Raw genomic sequence first — 7,148 nt, 5'->3', positions numbered from 1 at the left:
TACATTTATTCATTTGGCAGACGCTTTTATCCAAAGCGACTTATAAGTGAGGAATACAACAAGCGAGTCGTCATGACGAGGCAAATAGACAAGTGCTCATAATACAAGTTATAGGCACTGCTCAGATTATCCTAAGATACAATAGAGAGGGATTAGAGAAAGTGAAAGGATAGGAATAAGAAGTTGTTTTTTTGTTGTTGTTTTTTAAGATGAGGTTAAGTGCTCATGAAAGAGATGGGTTTTCAGCTGTCTTTAAGATAAATTCAGCTGAATTTATCTTGGCATAGTTAAATAACAAGAGTTCAGTACATGGAAATGACATACAGTGAGTCTCAAACTCCATTGTTTCCTCCTTCTTATATAAATCTCATTTGTTTAAAAGACCTCCGAAGAACAGGCGAATCTCAACATAACACAGACTGTTACGTAACAGTCGGGATCATTAATATGTACGCCCCCAATATTTGCATATGCCAGCCCACGTTTCCAACATTATAAAAGGCATTAGACAAGCCAGTATTAACGTCTGGATGTGCACAACCAAATCATCAGACTAGGTAAGCAAGCAAGAACAATAGCGAAAAATGGCAGATAGAGCAATAATAACTGACATGATCCATGATAACATGATATTTTTAGTGATATTTGTAAACTGTCTTTCTAAATGTTTCGTTAGCATGTTGCTAATGTACTGTTAAATGTGGTTAAAGTTACCATTGGTTATTACTGTATTCACGGAAACAAGAGAGCCATCGCTATTTTCATTTTTAAACACTTGCAGTCTGTATAATGCATAAACACAACTTCATTCTTTATAAATCTCTCCAACAGTGTAGCATTACCCGTTAGCCACAGAACACTATCAAACTCATTCAAAATCAGAAGTAAACAATATAACAGTATACAATACTCACATAATCCGACGCATGCATGACGAACACTTTGTAAAGATCCATTTTGAGGGTTATATTAGCTGTGTAAACTTTGTTAAGGCACTGTTTAAGGCAAGCGCGAGCTCTGTAGGCGGAGAGCACGGGATTTAAAGGGGCCACAGCATAAATCGGCGCGTTTATAATGATGCCCCAAAATAGGCAGTTAAAAAAATGTATAAAAAAAAATCTATGGGGTATTTTGAGCTGAAACTTCACAGAGACATTCAGGAGACACCTTAGACTTATATTACATCTTTTAAAAACATAATCTAGGGCACCTTTAATGCAGAGGAGGAAGTGAATTTATCTAATCTGAGGAACAAAACTGATGATCTTTATTTAGATTTAGCTGAAGGAGTCTGTGAGATCTAGGGCCAAATGTTTAGAAATCGGAGAGAAAAACACCAGCTGTTTCTTTGCTTTGGAAAAGAGAAATATAAAAATGAACTCTTTATCCGCATTAAACATTTAAAACAAACCCCTCTCAAACCAACAAATGTGTATATTCTTTTTATAATAAAGTATATAGTTTGAATTATAATGTAATTTATGCTACATCCTTTATAGAAAAATCAAACTTTACACTGCAGTGATCTGAAGTCTGTGAAACGAACTCTTTAGCCGAACTTACTATGGCAATGCAATCTCTGAAGAAAGATAAATCACCAGGTTCAGACAGCCAACTATTGAGGTTTATACATACTTTTGTGAAATTATTTTGTGAAAGACAGCACTGGCTAACAATCATTAGTTTTCAAAAAAAGATTAAAAACTGGTTCATCTGAAATAATTAATGAAACTCAAACTGGTTTTATGGCTAAACGACATATAATATCAGTTCAGTTCTACTTATTGTTCATTCTGTTTGTCACAGAGCGGAAATTTGTCTTTGACACCTGTGACATAAAAACATCCACATTAATGCTTTAAAGGTGCCCTAGAATTAAAAATTGAATTTATCTTGGAATAGTTGAAAAACAAGAGTTCAGTACATGGAAATGACATACAGTGAGTCTCAAACTCCATTGTTTCCTCCTTCTTATATAAATCTCATTTGTTTAAAAGACCTCCGACGAACAGGAGAATCTCAACATGACACCGACTGTTACGTAACAGTCGGGATCATTAATATGTACGCCCCCAATATTTGCATATGCCAGCTCATGTTCAAGCATTAGACAAGGCGGTATTAACGTCTGGATCTGTGCACAGCTGAATCATCAGACTAGGTAAGCAAGCAAGAACAATAGCGAAAAATGGCAGATGGAGCGATAATAACTGACATGATCCATGATATCATGATATTTTTAGTGATATTTGTAAATTGTCTTTCTAAATGTTTCGTTAGCATGTTGCTAATGTACTGTTAAATGTGGTTAAAGTTACCATCGTTTCTTACTGTATTCGCAGAGACAAGAGAGCTGTCGCTATTTTCATTATTAAACACTTGCAGTCTGTTTAATTCATAAACACATCTTCATTCTTTATAAATTTCTCCAACAGTGTAGCATTACCCGTTAGCCACAGAGCACTATCAAACTCATTCAGAATCAAATGTAAACATCCAAATAAATACTGTACTTATGCGATTAGACATGCCCCAAAATAGGCAGTTTAAAAAATTTATAAAAAAAAAAATCTATGGGGTATTTTGAGCTGAAACTTCACAGACACATTCAGGGGACACCTTAGACTTATATTACAACTTTTAAAAAGATGATCTACGGCACCTTTAAAAACACATCACACATTAATAACACAAACATTCACTATAACAAAATTATACAATGAAACATTATCCTTATTTATTTAAAGGGTTAGTTCACCCAAAAATGAAAATTATGTCATTAATGACTCACCCTCATGTTGGTCCAAACCCGTAAGACCTACGTTCATCTTCAGAACACAGTTTAAGATATTTTAGATTTAGTCCGAGAGCTTTCTGTCCCTCCATTGAAAATTTATGTACGGTATACTGTCCACCGTACATACGCTGCTTCTTCTTCTACGGCGGTTGGCATCCAGCTTATTGGTGCATTACTGCCCCCTTCTGCTCCGGACAGTGACGCTGCTGATGTAAGACGCTGCTGATGTGTTATCCGGTGCGCCTGAGCTTCGTTTACAGTCTGAGGGAGACGCACGCTGTATTCAAGCTATTCTACATTGTTTGTATTTTGCTATTGCTATATTTTTTAAAATGGTGCGTAGGTGTGCATGTCCCAGATGTCCTAATCGCGTCACTGTCCGGAGCAGAAGGGGGCGGTAATGCACCAATAAGCTGGATGCCAATCGCCGTAGAAGAAGAAGCAGCGTCACTGTGGATATACACAGACCCGGAAGAGAAGACAATGCTGAATAAAGTCGTATTTTTTTTTATTTTTGGACCAAAATGTATTTTAGATGCTTCAAAAACTTCTAACTAACCCACTGATGTCACATGGACTACTTTGATGATGTTTTTATTACCTTTCTGGACATGGACAGTGTAATGAAGCGGGAGACTCGGAGAGATCCATATGCAGCTTTTATTAAACAGTAATCGTAGTCGTACAGGCAAGGGTCAGAGAACAGCAGATACAGTGTCAGAGGCAAGACGTAATCAGAATCAGTACCAGGCAGACGGTCGGGACAGGCGACAGACAAAACAGGAGAATCCAGCAAACAGGCAGTAGAATTACAAGGCAGGCGGCGAGCAGAATGCAGAGGTAATAGACAGTCCAGGGTCATACACGGGGAAACAATACAATGGTAAATAACACTCAGAAATGTCAGACTAGGCAGAACAAGACAGTGTGTGTGTGAGAGTGTCTTTTATAGTCCAGGGTGATATGGATCAGGTGTATGTGTAATCAGTCCAGGTGGGGAGTATGGGTAATGTAGTCCAGCATGGATTAGTATTCAGGCGAGGGTGCCCTCAGATGGCGATCAGAGGGAGCCACAGAGACCGTGTTTGTGACAGACAGTATACCGTACATACACTTTCAATGGAGGAACAGAAAGCTCTCGGACTAAATCTAAAATATCTTAAACTGTGTTCTGAAGATGAACGGAGGTCTTACGGGTTTGGAACGACATGAGGGTGAGTCATTAATGACATGATTTTCATTTTTGGGTGAACTAACCCTTTAAGGATAAACTAAATTAGCATCACGTCACTGACCCATGCATGTTCTTTGTGTAGTTTTGTGCAACTTATTTGAAACAACATCTTGGAAGTGACATACAGACGTACAACTTCGGTTGTGTTGATTATTTTGCACTAATTAGTTAGTCCACAAGGTGGCGACTCTGGCCCGAGCCGTTATTGCTTTCACAGACAAAAGAAATGGAGGAGACAGAAGGACTAGAACAACAGAAACTGCCGAACTACTGCTGTAAATCTGCTGTGTTAAAACTGTAAGTACGTTCACTGTATTATTTATCAGGTATGATGTGAATCTTAAATGTTTGGTGAATCACATTTTACAATAGTTAACAAGCGTTTACTTATACTTTTTTTTACCAATACTTAAAAACTTTTCAAAACTCTTAGTACTAATCTCACAACAGATCATCAAAAGTTCACTTTTTTTCAAACATTTCATGTTTTCAATTGTGTTAGTACAATACACAAAATCACAAAGTATCTTTTCACTACACAAAATAAGTGTTTCATCTATATAAATGTTTCATTCACAGTAACTGCCTTTTATAATGCTATTACTATCAAACTTTTCGTTTTCATCTCTTTTCGTTCAGTTTAATACATTTGTCTGTTATTTAATCCAGATGATCTTAATGGTTAATCAACTGGAGATTTCTATAGATACAGACTGTTTAGTTTCTACTTTGTTTGCAATTGCTGATAATCATAGTAGTAAGTATCATATCATATAATAAGTAAATAATTTTTATTTTACATTATAAGTGATTTATCTTAGATTCTAACCATGTTCAAAGTGTGTGTGTGTGTGTGTGTGTGTGTGTGTGTGTGTGTGTGTGTGTGTGTGTGTGTGTGTGCGTGTGTGTGTGTGGTCATGGTATTCCCTACATTATCAAATGTCCCCATGAGAAAAAAGGCTTATAAATCATACAGAATGATCTTTTTTGAAAATCTAAAATATCAGAAGGTTTTCTGTAATGAGTAGGTTTAGGGGTAGGGGATAAAATATACAGTTTGTACAGTATAAAAACCATTATGTCTATGGAGTGTCCTCATAAAACATGGAAACACAACATTGTGTGTGTGTGTGTGTGTGTGTGTGTGTGTGTGTGTGTGTGTGTGTGTGTGTGTGTGTGTGTGTGAGTGATGGTGTACCATGGCAAAGAAAAATGCCATAAACAGCTGTATTCAATTTCTCTAAAATGGGCACATTATATGAATTATGCCTAATGAAATAATGGTCATGGATGAATTTGGCTAATAATCCTGACCTGGGTTATTGTGGCAGAATGAAACAATGCCACACCTGCACAGGTGAATAACTTTGGGAAAGCAGAACAAGCAATCTTGTCCTGTTTACCCCACACTAACTTTACTTTTCTTTCCAGCATGTCATGATGGATTCCACTGAATGAACTGATTCTGTTCTGAATGTATAATGTGATGTTTTGTGATTGTTAACATGTTGAAGGTGGGATGAGAGTTATCCAGGTAGAGGAATTTATATTATTGTGTGAAAATAAGAAATTATTTACTTATTTAATCAACAAAGAAAATAATTTTACAATAAATTAATTATGTATGATATTGCCAGATAAAGGAATATCATGGTCTAAACAGCCCTGGATAACCCTCACACCAAATTAATTTCCACAGGTTTTGTTACCCCAAGGAGGACTGGATGGGGTGATGTGTAAATATATGTTGTCTCTAACAAAACCATTTCAGGATCTTCATTCACAGGTCAAAGCCGTGCTGTTGATTGCTGAAATTCATCCTACTAATCCGAGTGCTAATGTATTGTCAATCATGTGAAAAACGACAATGTTGTTTTGTTTCTTTTTGTGTGCGTTATATCTTCTCCATGTCTAGGTTCAGTACGAGTAGATGTAATCAGGAGATTATATGTGGTTGTGGTATATTCATCAAACAAGTTCGTTTTCCTGTGTGACGCCTGATTGTGACCACTGGAAAGGAAGTGTCCCTTAGGAGGGTCAATGAAGAGAATGAGTAAACTCAACTGGTGGCTTAAAAGCCCAATGTTTGCTCCACCTGATCAAGAGTGTCCCAGAACCAAGGAAGGATCGACGAGCACCTCAGTGCTTAGCAACACAAGGGGAAGTCCCCAGAAAGACTGAAACTGATTACATCATCCTACAGCTGAAGCACAGAATGGAGAGATTGAGACTCTAAAGGATTGTGTTGTTTAGGGTTATCAAATGATATAAAGTTGTTTAATTTGTCTATTTGTGTGATACGTCTGATGGTTATGTTATTTTCCTTAGTTTTTATCTAGGTCTAGTGTTGATATTGAATTCACAATTAATTATGGCAAATTAATTTGATTCTTTACTAAAACTGGCTAACAATTTAAGACTAATGGAAGAAATTTTATCCACCTGACAGTTGCGGTAAGTCCTCAACCCAGCAAAAGTCCAGGGGACGTTCGGGGTCGGGTTCATTTAGTGGCCCTCATCGGACCAACCTGGTGAAGGCTTCCAGTCAATATTCTATGCAGTTAGCTGGGGTTAGAGAGGCACCCGCAGCTTCATTTAGATGTGATGCTTATATATTCGATTTATTCGGCATCCATTTCATATCTTTTGAAAATTTTGGGAGTCTTTAAAGACTCCAGTGGGGGAATTGGTGGATCCGAAATGGTCAATATTCATATTCATGCATTTTTATTCATATTTATGTTATTGTACCCTTATGGTTATTCTTATTTTATCTTTAAGAGTATGTATGCTTGTTATGTTCAGTTGTTCTTCAAGTGTTCCCGTGTGACAGGTCACGTCCGCACGTTTGTGGTTAGACATTGGACGCCTGCCAAGTACTGCAGAAGTGATGTGTTTCAGAATTAACCATTTGAATTTGAATCTGATCAAAATATGTCTGTTATTTTTCCTGATGACATTTAAAAGGGTAAGATTTGCTAAATTCCCAAAGGGGGTCAAAACAACTCTTATATCTATTTTTAACACTGGACCAGTCTACGACGTAATGGGTGAAATTAACCTTTTCTTTTAGAACAAAAACATCAATTTGTGTGGGATGTAAATTTCCCTATATGC

The sequence above is a fragment of the Megalobrama amblycephala genome, linkage group LG6 (genome assembly GCF_018812025.1).
Source record: "Megalobrama amblycephala isolate DHTTF-2021 linkage group LG6, ASM1881202v1, whole genome shotgun sequence".
NCBI classification, from domain to species: Eukaryota; Metazoa; Chordata; class Actinopteri; order Cypriniformes; family Xenocyprididae; genus Megalobrama; species Megalobrama amblycephala.
This window is presented reverse-complemented; position numbering follows the sequence as displayed.